Raw genomic sequence first — 9,594 nt, forward strand, 5'->3', positions numbered from 1 at the left:
GGAGTAGAAAGCCTCATCTTTCTCCCGCGGAGTGGCTGGTAGTTTCGAACCGCTGACCTTAAGGTTCGCAGCCCGATTCGTAACCACTACGCTATAGCAAACTAAATTATCAACTTTGAACCAACATAGTGGATATTGGAGATTATTGGGGAAGTTCTTGATATAAACTTTTGGCCTCCAGAATTGTGAAACAACATATTTCTGCAGTTTAAAGCTACTCACCTATACAAAATTTGGTTATAGCATCTCTAGGAAACTAAGCCAGCATCCAAGATCTAGCCTCTTCTTAAAAACTCACCCGTGACTTCCCATTTGGGGGCAGGTGAAACAGAAACAGGTAGAAAAAGGTCCTCTGTGGAAGTACAAAAAAAGCAGAGAAGGAGCATCCACAGAACAGTGCCAGAGTTTTGGATCTTGTATAAGCCCACCTGTGGAGAAATCTGCCTGTGGAAGCAAAATATGGTGATTTCTCAATTGATCCCAACAGCCTGGTCTGAGGCCAGAGGGTGGGGCCACAGCCAAGCAGAGGCAGTTACCCAGTGCTAGAAGATGCAGAGCTGTGCATCTGGAGGGAAAAGTGACCGATTTTTCATCTTTCACTTTTCATTTTTCACTTGTCTTTCCTCTTCACCCTAATCACTCTCCCACTGCCCAACCTGGACGCCTTTAGGTAGGCTGGAACACACTCCCAAAAGGACCCAGCACTGTGACCACAGTTTTCCCACGGCACAGAGAGGAGTCCCACAGGCTGCTTCTTATGACATCTGACTCTGGGACCCAGCCCTAAAGTTGACCTGGGCAGAACACTTTATCCCTGTCTGCACAGCAAAGGCTACTGAACAGTCAACTACAATTTTATTTTTGTTTTTGACTGGTGCTTTCTGCCTCTGCTTCTATATTGTTTCCATCTTTGGTCCTTTTGGGCTCACTGTTTTCTTGGGGGTGGGAGCTTTCTCCCCATACCTTACCCAAGAAGAAACAGCAACTGTGCTCATAAAGCCAAGCTACAAGCATATCCTGTAATATCCCACCATCTGGAAAAGAGCCAATACCAACTTCTAGGCATTACACATGAAAAGGGAAGTGTATCTCCATATCATATCCACCAGGAGACACTCAGTAAGTTTAACAACACAGCAATATACATCCATTCAAGCATTAAAAACCTACATACCTACTGAAAATGTCCAAGAAAACACAACTAAAGATCTCAACACATGTCCAAAACCAGAAAAGAGTAGCTGAGACAAATGAGCTGGAAGCAGACACAGACTTTCCAGTAGAAGAGCAGACTCTGGATCTTCCTGAGAAGGAATTCAGAAGAATGATATGGAAACAAATTCAAATGCTCTGAAAAGGGGTGGAGGAAAATAAGGAAGAAGCCAGGAAAGTGCTCCAGGAGCAATCAAACAAGATAGATACAGCATTGGAAAAATTCTAAACCTGAAAAAAGAGGACCAGATGATTAATAATAAAATATCAGAAATGGACAATACACTGAAAGAACAAAGGTGTAGAATGGAAGAGATGGAAGCCAGAACCAGCGATCTGGAAGACAAATCTCTCAATACTGCTAAGATAGAAGAACAAGCAGAAAAAAGGATTGAAAAATCTGAAGAGAGTTTAAAATTCATGCTGGATAACATGAAAAGGTTTAGCATAAGAATTATTGGCATTCCAGAACAGGAAGAATCACAGAAGTCCACAGAAAAGATAGTTCAGGAACTATTGGAAGAAAACTTCCCTAATATTTTAAAGGATGAGAAGATAAACATTCAAGAAGCTAAATGAACCCCATGAAGGATAGACCCCAAAAGAAAATCATCAAGACATATCACAATCAAGCTCTCTAAAATCAAAGGCAAGGAGAGAATCCTAAAAGCAGCCAGGGAAAAGAGAAGTGTTACTTACAAAGGCAAGCAAATTAGATTAAGCTCTGACGTCTCAGCAGAAACTATGCAGGCAAGAAGGCAATGGGGAGCCATACATAAAACCCTAAAAGAAAAAAAAAAGCCAAAAACCTGCAACCAAGAATTGACTATCCAGCAAAACTGTCAATCAAATACGATGGTGCAATCAAAACATTCCATGATAAACAGAAGTTAAGAAATTTTGTCAAAGCCAATCCAATGCTTCAAAACATCCTAAAGGGAATTCTTTGGAATGAAACCCAGCAAAAACAGACAACAACCAAAAATTGACAGATGTGGCAACATCACCTGGAACTCAGGTGACAGATAGCAGAATTCAGAACAGAACAAAATTACAGCAGAGAATTCAGAGGACCTGTGAGGCCAACCAACGATCGAAATATTAACAATGTCAAAGAAGGGGAAAACATAGGAGTAGATATCCAGATGGTGAGGAGGTCAAGTAGATTGCAGGATACAATAGACTGTCTTAAATGCAAGGAAAACTTAATAGACTATAGGGTAGCTCCAAAGAAAATTACTTCACAACTTACCATGAAAACGAAGATCCAAGTAGAACAAGGAAACATTGAAACTAAGAAGAAACTGACATGAATTAGCACACACAAAAAACATTAACTCAGCACAAGAAGGCATGCAGAACAAAGGAACAAACAGCATCACAAAAAATTAATATAACGATAGCAATTAAATACAGAAAACAAAAATCCTCACCACTGGACCAATAAGCAACATTTATATCAATGGAGAAAAGATTGAAGTTGTCAAGGACTTCATTCTTCTTGGATCAACTATCAACACACACCGAAGCAACAGTCAAAAAATCAAACGACGTATTGCATTAGGCAAATGCTGCACAAGATCTTTTTTAAAGTGTTACAGAACAAAGATGTCAACTTGAGGAGTACGGTGCGCCTGACCCAAGCCATGGTATTTTCAATAACCTCATATGCATGTGAAAGCTGGACAGTGAATAAGGAAGACCATAGAAGAATTGATGCTTTTGAGTTATGGTGTTGGAGGAGAATATTGAAAAGTGCCATGGGCTGCCAAATGAACCAATAGATCCGTTTTGGAAGAAGTGCAGCCAGAGTGCTTCTTGGAGGCCAAGATGGTCAAACTTCAACTCTCATACTTTGGACATATTGTCAGGAGGGACTAGTCGCTAGAGAAGGATATCATGTTTGGTAAGGTGGAGGGTCAGAGAAAAAGAGGAAGGCCCCCAACGAGATGGATTGGCCAAGTAGCAGCATCGATTAACTTAAGGGTCGCAACAGTAGTAAGGTTGGCCAGAATTGGGCAGTGTTTCGTTCTGCTGTACATAAGGTCACTCTGAGTCAGTACCGACTCGATGGCACCTAACAATAACAACAACAACATCGATAATTACACTGAATGTTAATGGATTAAATGCACCAATGAAGAGACAGAGAGTGGCTGAATGGATAAGAAAACAAGACCCTTCAATATGCTGCCTGAAAGAGACACACCTAACACACAGATAAAAACAGATTAAACGTTAAAGGATGGAAAAACATATACCAAGTTAACTGCAATAAAAAACAAGCAGGAGTGGCAATACTAATCTCTGATAAAATAAACTTTAAGTCAAAAATCATAGTAAGAGATAAAGAAGGACACTATCTCATGATTAAAGGGTCAACTGTGCAAGATAACATAACCATAATTAACATCTGCGCTCCGAATGAAAGAGCACCAAGATATATAAAGCAAACCCTACTAGAATTGAAGAAAGAAATAGATAAATCTACAATTTTAGTGAGAGATTTTAATAATGCCACTTTTGAAAAGGGATAGAACAACCAGAAAGAAACTCGGCAAAGCTACAGAGGAACTAAATAGCACAATAACCAACTTGACCTCATAGATGTGTACAGAATATTCAACCCAACAACAGCACAATACACATTCTTTTCCAGTGCACATGGAACATTCTACAGAATTGACCATGTGTTAGGTCACAAAGCAAGCCTCCATAAATTTACAAACATCAAAGTACTACAAAGCGTTACTCTGCTCGCTCTTTACGTCCAGAGCCTTGGAGTAGGCGTTTCCGGCCATTCATACTCCAAGTCAGTCGTTCTTCTGGTTTCTGATTTTGTACGCCAGCAGGCCAAGAGAGTGACGGCACCGCTAAGATGAAGCTTGTGAGGTTTTTGAAGAAATTGAGTCATGAAACTGTAACTATTGAATTGAAGCATGGAACACAGGTCCATGGAGCAATCACAGGTGTGGATGTTAGCATGAACACACATCTTAAAGCTGTGAAAATGACCCGGAAGAACAGAGAGCCTATACAGTTGGAAACACTGAGTATTCGAGGAAATACTATTCGATATTTTATTCTGCCAGACAGCTTGCCTCTGGATACACTACTTGTGGTTGTGGAACCAAAGGTGAAATCTAAGAAAAGGGAAGCTGTTGCAGGAAGAGGCCGAGGTAGAGGAAGAGGGGGTCCTAGGCGATAATGTCTTTCAAGATTATTGTTTCAAAGCGATTTCAGATATTTTTTTGTACAGGTGTTTTTGTTTATGCCAGTTTTTAACAAACATAAATGTGAGACAATTGTCAATTGTCTGTATCAAATTAATAGTAGTTTCATTTGTTCATTATATTAAAACTGATTCTCCTTTTCCTGAGGTTTACTCCAGGAAAATTTTAATAAAAGGCGATAGTCATTTTCAAAAAAAAAAAGTACTACAAAGCATCTTTTCAGACCACAATGCCATAAAATTAGAAATCAACAATAAGAAGACCAAGGAAATAAAGTTTAATACACGGAGACTGAATGACACCCTGCTGAAAAGTGACTGGATAATAGAAGGAATTAAACATGAATTCAGAAAGTTCCTAGAAACAAATGAGAATGATCACTAGCCATTGTTGTTGTTGTTGAGTGCCGTCAAGTCAATTCGGACCCATAGCGACCCTGTATAGGGTTTCCGAGGAGAAGCTGGTGAGCTTGAACCGCTGACCTTGCCATTAGAGATATGCAAATCAAAACAACAATGAGGTATTATCTCATACCAGCAATAACAGCAAAGATAAATAATGTAGAAGACAATTAATGCTGGCGAGGATGTGGAGAGACTGGGACACTCCTGCATTGCTAGTGGGATTGCAAAATGGTCCAACCTTTCTGGAAAGCACTATGGCACTTCCTCAGAAAGTTAGAAATAGAAACACATTATGATCCAGCAATTCCTCTATTAGTATTTACCCACAAGAAATATGAGCCATAACACGAGTAGATATATGCACACCAATGTTCATAGCAGCACTATTTGCAATACTAAAAAGATGGAGACAGCCTAAGTGTCCATCAATGGAAGAATGGATAAACAAACTGTGGTACTTACACACAATGGAATATTATACTACCTTGAAGAACAACAAGGAAGCTGTAAACTATTACATAACATGGATGAATCTTGAGGACATTATGTTGAGTGAAATTAATCAGTCACAAAAGGAGAAATACTGCATAGGACTACTACTATAAAAGACTAAGAAAAAGAACCCATACTAAAGGAGGGGGGATTCTTTGCTGGTTACCGGGATGTGGGGGGTGGAGTGAGGGGAGGGAATAGACACAGGATAGTTTGGGTGCTAGGGAGGGGTCAATGCACAATAAAGGGGAGGGGAATGGAAGAACAATGCAGATGGGAAAACAATTAGGCAGATTTGCATGGGCTAAGTGAGATAGAGATAAATAATGATGTATGCACAACCTTGGAACAATAGAGCTCTGGGATACAGGGATTGAGACATAGTTGGAATGGGCAAAAGTGGGGAAATAATGTTCCAATGCTTGGCTGTCTTTTGAATCTTGGTTTCTCTGGCATACCATTATAAAATAGGCACTTGAGGGGGAGAGAAAGGAATAGCCAGAAATATCACCATAGAAAGCTTGTAAGTACATCTGCTGCCTATAACTAATTGGAATACCTAAAATGGGGCTACAACGTGCTCAGTGAAGGAGGCTTCCTGTGGAGCCTCTGTATTACATAAGACCATAGTTGGGATGCTGAATTCCATCCAGAATCTTCTGAGGTGGGAAATTGCCACTTGAAAGGACAAGCAGACCAGGCTGGAGCATCCAAAAGAACAAAAGATACTTCTTGAAACAAAGACCAACACGAAAAATACAAAACAATAACGGCAGTCCGACTGACTACTACAAGAACAAGCAAGTTGCTCACCCAGGAGACATCAAGGCAAGTAGTTTGGTTCTCTCAGGGCAAACCCCCTTCCAGGGCTGAGACTCAATGGGAATACACAAGCAGATATGTGCTCTGACTGGTGACCACGTTGGTCATCGATAAGGGAAAGTGAGGGGAAAACATCAATGAAGCTCTGAGCTAAGACCAACCACGTTCAATACACTCCTGTGAACCCGGGTTGGCCAGCAGTTTGGCAAGACCTGGGGACTCCTGGGCCCAGAGTCAGTGACATAGCCACAGAGGACTAGAGTGGAGAATGAAGCATCCAGCTGAAAAGAAGAGAGGGCATATGCACCCACACTTACAGATAATACCCACTTGACCTGCCTTCAGTGGCTAGATGATTAGAGCTCAACTAGAAGAAGAAAGAATAGGGAAAAAAGAGTAAACTGATACAATTTGATGAACTTGACCTACACCTATGGATGTAGTAGCTCAAAAGAGGGAAAAAATTTTTACAGCGAGGGTCACTCCCAGCACCTCAATATACAGGGTAGACAGGGATGGACAACTTAGACATTGGCTACCCAAAATGGAGGGGCGGAGGAGCTACAAAGGCAAGAAGTGACTGGCCTACAAGCTTTCAAGAGTAAGCCTAGATCCAGAAAGTGTGGAGGAAGGTAGAATCTCCACTGAGTAGTATCCAATCTGTCTGGGTGGGATTGATGAAAGGAGATGGAGAGAAGACTCTTGTGGTTCAATAAGGAATTGTTACTATCAAGTCTGATAGTGAGTGTTGGAAAGGTAAAGGTAGACATTTTGTAGCAAAAGGAGGGAGTGGTTGACTTTGCAGTCCAGAAGTGGAGATCCCTGAACCATCAAGCGAGAAAAGCAAAGTATGGAACCCTGTCTGGGGAAGCAGTGAAGTCAGGGATGGAGGCAGAGAAGATGAGGTGGAGAGGAGTGTCTGGGGACTTGGACTCAGGGAGAGAGAGAGGCTGTGTGCTGGCAGCCAGGGGGAGGAGGCAGACATGCGGTCTGTACCCTTTGGTTGTTTGATAATGCATGCAGGGGATTGTAGTCATTGCAATGAAACAAAATATGATATGATGAATGTAAAGATAATGTTCTCCCATATAAACTAACACAATAAAAATTTTAAGGAAAAAACAAAAAAATCTTATCCATGACTTTAGGTCACTTCTCCTCATAAAAGAAGGAGTGAGAGACAAGAGAGCTGGAGGCTTTCCATTAACCTATAACTCCTGCTGCACAATAGAGGAAAAGGAAGTATTCCCTTCAGCAATGAGATTTCCAAGGAAAACTTATTTAAAAGGACAATTTTCATTCCTACTTTAACACTGTGGCACTGTAGGATATGCTAACCAAAAGATTGATGGTTCAAACCCACTAGCCACTTCTTGGAAGCCCTTTGCAGTGTTGCTGTGAGTCAGAACTGACTTGACAGCACTTAACAACAACAACGATATTACACTTGATTTCTAACCCACCTGAAGATCTGGGGAACTGCAATTTATTCTTATGTTGGTTTTAGCCCCAGGATAAGTGACTAAGACCTTGAGTTTTGAAGCTTTACAGAACTTCTAACATTTAATCAAACCTAGAGGCAATGAAAGGGATTTCTGTTGGGCAGAGATGCATGATTTCATTTTAATATTAAGATTTTTAAATGATTCCCTTGTTCTATTTAAGACTACTACTCTTCCTTACTGTCCCTCTTGCCAATGTGGGGCTTCAATTAGATGCCTGACTAGGTATCAGGAATGTGGTGTGCTTATAGTGTTTAACTGGAATTATAAACAATATGCCTGTTGAATAATGTACCTAGCTGAGAGAAACTCCATAGTTATTCACACAATGTCATTTCAGTTCCATTCTTCCCAAGCCTTGCTTGGCTAATGTCTGCAGGTGCAGCTAAGATTAACCCTGGAGTCATTCATGACCACATCGGTTCTTCATCAAGAGCCCCGCAATGACCAGACTTGCTGCCCTGACTCATTTTGCCATCAATTGGATTCCAACTCACAGTGACCCTACAGGACTGAGTTGCTGTAGGGTTTCCAAGGCTGCCACCTTTATGGAAGATGATTGCCAGAACTTTCTCCAGGAAAGCAACTGGTAACTTCAAACCACTGACCTTTCAATTAGCAGCCAAGTGTTTAACCACAATGCCACAAGGATTCTTCTTCCTGTCCTAGTTGCCCTAAATCTGGCAACCAGCACGGAGTTTATCTGAAGTGCACAGACATGAAACCACAGCATTTCCCTCACACCCTGATTTGCTGACTTCAAATAGCTTGGCTTCTACTTCAGTTTTGGACAAGCTATTTGGTTTCCTCACTATATTTGGAGCTCTATCATTAATCCACATCCATGTGGCTGAGAACCTGACAAATTGCAGAGCCCTACCTAGCTTTCTTTGTCTGGAGGCTATACCTGACACTGTACTGCAATCAACCAACCAACACTATCTCCCAGCTCTCTTTCTCCTCAAGGGCACTCAACTATTCTACCTCAGCCTCTGAGGGGCCGTTTGCTTAGCTGGCACTAATGAGCTCCAAGGTTGGATTGCAGAGGCATTCCATTAACTCACAGAAAGTCTCAGACTTTGTGTTGTAGCCACTGTTCAAAAGACAGTTCACTTGGTGATGCAATAATATTCCTGAAAACAAATCTCCACCTTGGATAATGGTTTCTCCTAGACTAGGGAAAATGCAAGAGGGCACCTATATGATGAAACCAATTCTCCAGACTGGTTGAGTGGAGTTTCCCCAATAATACAAACTACAAAGCTGTAGTCAGTTCCTCACCCAGCCATTTACCCACCATTTGCTCTCCAGGCCTTGGTCCCACAAATGCAGTGAGTTTTTTAAATGGACTGAACTGGTAAGGCACAAATAGGACATGACTTTATATTTCTCCAGCCACACCCATTCCCCTGCTATGAATCCTTACTTAAATGAATGTACCTAAGTCAATGAATCCAAACATTTCTACCCATCTCTCGCTATAGGCTGGTAGCAGTGATGAGGTTTGCAGGTCCAGTTACCACATTTTGGTAAAATTTATGGGAACTTGTTTAGTAACCACTCTGAAAAAGTGAAGGTAGTTTGCGATGAGAGAGAGAAGAGGAAGGGCTGGTTCATCTGAAGTTTGGGGAGACTTGGGAACTCCTGAGCCCATGGACATTGACCTAGTCACAGAGGGCAAGAGCTGAGAGTGAAGTATCCAGCTCATATGAAGTGAGAGGAGGTGCACAAGAACACCCAAACTTGCAGATAGTACCAATTTTACCTAGCTTCGATGGCTTGATGACTAGAGGAAGATAAATTTGATAAGGGAACTAAGTGTAAATTGGTACAGTTTGATGAACTTGACGTATACTTATGGGTGTAGGAGTAATTCAAAATACCAACCAAGAGGGAAGGAGTCTTCACATCAAGAATCAAGTCCATCCC

General features: G+C 41.3%; 1 pseudogene; it reads left to right on the forward strand.

Moving 5' to 3' along the window:
- The first annotated feature begins 4,090 nt into the window (after positions 1 to 4,090).
- Positions 4,091 to 4,420, forward strand: LOC102816385 (annotated as a pseudogene).
- The last annotated feature ends 5,174 nt before the right edge of the window (positions 4,421 to 9,594 follow it).

The sequence above is a fragment of the Chrysochloris asiatica genome, unplaced genomic scaffold (genome assembly GCF_000296735.1).
Source record: "Chrysochloris asiatica unplaced genomic scaffold, ChrAsi1.0 scaffold00134, whole genome shotgun sequence".
Classification (NCBI taxonomy): Eukaryota; Metazoa; Chordata; class Mammalia; order Afrosoricida; family Chrysochloridae; genus Chrysochloris; species Chrysochloris asiatica.